General features: G+C 31.9%; 1 long non-coding RNA gene across 1 annotated transcript in view; it reads left to right on the plus strand.

Moving 5' to 3' along the window:
- The window catches only part of LOC111085667, a 70,297-nt gene extending 67,490 nt beyond the window's left edge, over window positions 1-2,807 (plus strand). Inside the window, exons 2-3 of the long non-coding RNA XR_002610481.1 lie at window positions 1,232-1,295; window positions 2,177-2,807. This is a non-coding gene — a long non-coding RNA (uncharacterized LOC111085667). The remainder of the gene's footprint in view (window positions 1-1,231; window positions 1,296-2,176) is intronic.
- Window positions 2,808-6,136: the final 3,329 nt, after the last annotated feature.

Raw genomic sequence — 6,136 nt, forward strand, 5'->3', positions numbered from 1 at the left:
TAAGAAATTAAAGTATACTAAACATTACACATTATATAGGCTACACTAATGTGACGTTTAAGCTGTTCGTTTAACTATTAGACGACAGACATTAATACCAATCTAAAAAACACTGTTATACATTAATGTTTAATACTGCATAAAATATTATTAAAGCTCTTTTACACGGATGTCTTAAAGTAAGAACAGTAAGTTATATGAACAGGTAGTGATACGAAAACAGTATTGTTGATGCCTAAAAAAAAATCTACTGAGTTAACAAAAGTGACTTGAGATAGAACAACATGTGTTAACAGTAAACCTGAGGTCATAACAAGTTAGATATTTAAAAGACACTCATGTATTAGCTATCGTCAGATTTTTAACTATAGACAATTACACTGATCTTAGAGCTTTCACTGGACCATATTTGTGACACGTGCTTTTGTAAAGTACAATGTTTATATTAGTTATCACACATGACCACGTGTTTTCCAATCGCGTCGCAATAGTCCTGGATTCAAAAAGTGTTAATTTCTCATTGGTGATCGATGACGTTCAAACTATTAAGAGAAAGCGGCACGCGATGTTTTAATTATACAGGGAACTATATAACTTCAAGATTCCAAAGTGTTTAGTTAATTATAGGTTGTGATACTCCTGATCAATGGACTAGAAATAACCGCAGTTTAATTCTCAACAAAACGTAGCTAGATCTGCCACGCATGTACCACAACTTTCCTACCATATCTAATCCATTAACATTTGTTTTATGGCAGAAGCCACGCCCAGTGTTCTATTCACGTGCCCAAATGGCATCATACCCACGAAAATCGTTTGATTTTCTCAAAATGTAACATCTGCAGATTTCATCCTTCAAACTCATTGAATTCTGAGTCATTGTGTCTGCTGACAACACACGTTGTTAAGAGTGTACATACGTTGTCACATTTCCAAAACAAAATCCAGAAACATAGAAGTGTGTGACTGCCTACCACGTAGCTTTGGACAAGCTATCACATCAGCCTGCCAGAAAATTATAAATTATTAGCTTTTTTATACCTCGTTTTTGGACTTTACAGGCTTTACCAAATTGTTCGGTAAAGGTATAAGCATAGGAAAAAATAGGAAAACAAATCTCAATAATCTGTATATATATATTCAATACATACACGTCACACATATGTCTAATAAATATAGATAACAATTCCTTAAAGTTATGCATATATATATATATTTGATATTTCCACAGAAACTATAATCAAAACCAAGGTGAAAAACATAGCAGCTACAAAGTTCCAGTCAAATACGTGCTGGTGAGTACTTCATAATGTAATTCTCAATGTAGTCAAAACTCTATTAAAACTTGGCTTACTGCATGAAAAGGTAGATGATATGAAATTATTAACGTTCATTAATAAAAACATTTTAAAGAGTATACTAAAAATAGTATTTGTAAACAAGCATTCTAATGTTAACTTACGACCAAAACTTTCCATGCTCTTCCAGCTTTGTCGTTAAATTAATGATAGTGTGCATATGAAATACGTTTTTTCTTCTGAATAGCTATTTATAAGAGAACACATGTAAAGCAGTAAGTCTGAATTGTTTTTTTTTTGTTCTGTTTTCCTCTACCTTAGTTGAAATCTTCTACCGGTGTACAACAAGTAAAGAAATTAAATCACGTACAACATCTGTCAGTCTGTATATGTTTAGGTAATTAGAGAAGGTAACACTGCATTATCTATACGTAACTTCTTCTGCCCGTGAACCTCTGTAAAGTTAAAAACCTCATTATACAGAAATAATGAGAGGCCAGAAGAATGAATGACCCTATCTTGGCCTGAACAACAGCTCGAATAAAGAGTATAATTTTCTCCACACCAACCTCTCCCTACATAAACTGCTTATTAGCATGTTTTCAGTGCAGGAGGTGCATATTACTGGGGAGTATAGAACTTACAGAGCAGGGGAAAAGTAAAAAGAATTAATGTGTCCCACGCCAAAACCAGCTAATCATATAAATATAATTAACACATTTCCGGCTTAGATTGTTAGTTATATATAAAAGTTTATGTTAACCTGGAGCATCACAACTAATAGTTTGTTGTGAAAGTTTTATCTGTAGAAACTTTATTAACGTGCAATACTGGGGCTGAATGTTTGATTATTCGAATTTCTGTTTTCTCTTTTGTAGGGAGAAAACGATAACATAGTCGTACCACACTTAAGTGAGATCAGCGAAGTTTCAACTGGTGCCTCTGATAGGTTTACAACTTTAGTCCTTAATCAATGGATGAGGAATATGTCGAGGAGTTGTCTTGTCACCAGTAGGAGCTGCTTCTGTTCAAAATGTCATGTGTGCATCTTTAAATGAAATATCTTGAATCAATATTATAACAGCGAAGGTACCTAGGATCAACTCATTCAACTGATGATCTACGTAGAAACTATAGCTGATATCTAAGATCAACTCGTTGAACTGATGATCAACATAGAAACTATTGTTGTGTATCGAGAAACAACTCATTCAATTTATCTACATAAGAATTATAGCTGATGTCTAGGAACAGCCTTTTATACTGCTTTGAATTATATTAAGAAGAATTACCGATAGTATAAAGGTTTTGGATTTGCTACAATATTTACCTTTAGCTTGACGTGTAAGAAACTTGAAAGAAGTATAGATTGTAATATTTAAACCAGTGGAGTGACCTTCATCCATGAATATGGCAATATTATCTAATACTTTATGTGTTCTTACTTCTTTAATGTTTACTCTTTACAAATCTAATCATGTCTGTAGAAATACTTTTACAGATGTATCATTTCTTGACCCATATAATTTGATTATGTTTAATGTTGTAAATTACAGTTGTAATTCATATATACTATATAAACATTTTTTCTTATTTTCCAGTTATAGGTTAATTATATTAACATCTAAAACAGTATGACAGTAATGTATAGTATATATATATATATATAGTATAATGTATAGTGTTGTTTTAAAGCAAACTTACACTAGGCTATCTGCTATGCCCACCGCGGGGAATTGAACCCTGGATTTTAGCCTGGTAAGTTTGCAAACTTTTCACTGACCCACCAGGAGAAAGATGTTCCAAACATTTAAAAAAAATGTTTTCCACTCTCAAAGAAATTAATAAAACACCTCAGTCATAACAACAACCTACAGCTCTAAAGATTTATTCGTCTGTTTGTTCGTTCTGTGTTTGTTGGAGTGTTGAATATTTTAATATTAGAATATTTTTTACAAAAATGTACAGACTTAGACTTATACCTTTAGTGTTTGAAATAGTTATAACTAAAATCTCGTCCTAAAATATTGTCCTGAAATTGCTAAATAACAATACTTGTTGTGCTAATTAATCAAATATCCCGTTTGTTTATTAAAAATCAAAATGAAAGAACACTAGAATTTATTTTGGAATCTCATGAGAATAAACATCTCAATAATTCTGATAATATTTTAAATCATATTAATCTTAACTGGCCCATTACGGGTGTCCAGTAAGATGATTGTATGACAGCATTCTAACTGTATTGTATTTGATGTTCGTCATTGTGAACGAGCTTTTTATATTAATATCCATAAAAGAAATCGGGCCTTTTTTGCTTAAGTATTATATATATCATAATTTTAAAGAATACTTATCAGTAAATAATAAAAAGTATAAGTGATAAATATCAACACAGCTAGTTAGTATTCGTTACAATTATCTTAACAACTAATAAATATTATAAAACTAAAACTATTGCACAAATGTGGATGTTATTATAAACAACAAAAATATCGTATTAAATAATAAAGGGTCTAACATTTACCGTTGAATTGTCGCTGTCTCCGACAGCTGAAATATTTATGTCACCTTTCGTTTTTTGCCCCCCCCCCCAGTGGCTCAGCGGAAGGCTTAAGGACTTACACCCCAAAAATCTGATTTCGATATCTATGATGGGCATAGCGCAGATAGCTCATTGTGTGGCTTTTCGTTCAAAAACAAACAAACCCACAAAACTATCGTTTTCATGATATTATAAAATTTATTTTATAAGCATAAAATATCTAGAATCCTTAATTAATACAGAGTAAACAATATTAAACTAAAGATACTTCTATATATATTATTATCAAGTAACAGGGCTTACAGGTCAGTGATTAATATGCACAATTACCATTTTATCTAAGTTCCTGAACTTTCTGGTCATGCACCAGGAGATCTGCTAAATTTGTTGCAGAGGCGTGTGAAGCCTGCCAGTTTCAACAGTTTCTTCAATATCAGCGCCATCTAGTAGAAATAAAATGAACATATATATTATTAGAACAACTCTTAATTTACATTATTTTATCAATAAAAAAGCTAAATAATGAGATTATTTAAGAATTATGTTTCGTTATATCACTTCAAAATTAGGGACAGCTAGCGCAGATAGTCCTTCATTAGCTTTGCGCGAATTTTAGAAAATAAATACAAATCCATTGAACACATCTAACACATATCACTAAATATCCGTAAAACAAAAAGATTCAAACTCAAGAATGCTCAGTTATCTAAACTGTGACTATTATATATGAGGACTTTAAAAAAGCATAACCTTCTAAACTGTTTTATCATCCACAAAACAGATAGCATTCAATATTGGAAATACGTAGCCATATGAAGGGTTTACCTTATCTATAAGAGCAGAACGTTTACATTTAGGAATATGTAAAAGTTCAAAATGTTTGAATACATACGAGTCCATTGTCAGCCGGTGGGTCAGCGACAAGTCTGCAGACTTACAACTCTAACATCCAGCGTACAATGTGTTATCATCCACAAAAAAGATAGCATTCAATACTGGAAATACGTAGTCATATGAAGGGTTTACCTTATCTATAAGAGCAGAACTTTTACATTTAGGAATATGTAAGAGTTCAAAATGTTTGACTACATACGAGTCCATTGTCAGCCGGTGGGTCAGCGACAAGTTTACAGACTTACAACACTAACATCCAGCGTACAATTCCCCACGATAGACGGTTTGTTTGTTTCAGCACAAAGTTACACAATGGGATATCTGCGCTTTTTCCACAACACGAAATCGAACCCGGAATTTTAGCGTTGTAAAGTCATAAACTTATCGTTTACCTACTGGATAATCACTGTGGACAAGAGTGCAGATAGACCATTGCGTAGCTTTGCATTAAGGAAACAACAACAACAACAAAACTATTTCTTTCTTATTTATAAAAACACGTACATGAAGATAATCAATCATTTTTTTTTGCAAATTTCTCTCATTTTTTATCTTAAAATTTCAATAGTGCAGTAATATTTCTTTTCTCTTCTGACGAATTATTTTTTTATTGAAACGTTAAAAAGGCACAATAAGCACTCTTTTGTGACTTGTTTTTATTCCTCTCAACGTTTTTTAAACTAGTAGAGCTTTACTGGAGAAATAAAACAAGTTAATAGAATAAAAACAACGATCCTTAATTTAACAAGTAAGATAATCATTTTTCTTGTTCATGTTTTTTAGCCCTAAGGTACACCATGTGCTATCTGGCCACCACGGGGAATCAATCCCCAGATTTTGGTGTTGTAAGTCTGTAAATTTACTGCTGACCCACCGAAAGAGAAATATTTATTTAAGCTAAATATAAGGAATGCTGAAAAAATACAATCTTAACAGCCATAATCTGTATTTTATTCGAAAAGTTGTCAAAAATATCAAACTATTTATACATCATAAAAGAAAAATATTATTTAGGATTGTGCGTCTGATTTCTTAATAAATACAACTTTTACTCCTGATATTTGTGAACTACTAAATGGAGTAGGTCTTACACCTCACACCCTCCAATAAAAGCTACTTATGCATCACTTAGTGTAGAAACAAGTCGGTAATCATACACCTAGATGCAAAAGGAATTTCGACAGAACCATCATCTATATATATTTCTGTATTTTGTTAAATATTACGTTTGCGTAGAAATTACAATTACATTTAGAAAAGGTGGAAATATATTTTTCGAATTCAAATTATCGAATCGATTTTAAAATCAATGAATTTAATCATAGAAATTAATTTTATTTCACGGCTCATGTATATTTTTGTCCTCTCCGGTGGCTCAGAGGTAAGCTTGAGGACGATA

Source organism: Limulus polyphemus, unplaced genomic scaffold (genome assembly GCF_000517525.1).
Source record: "Limulus polyphemus unplaced genomic scaffold, Limulus_polyphemus-2.1.2 Scaffold541, whole genome shotgun sequence".
In the NCBI taxonomy this organism is placed as follows: domain Eukaryota; kingdom Metazoa; phylum Arthropoda; class Merostomata; order Xiphosura; family Limulidae; genus Limulus; species Limulus polyphemus.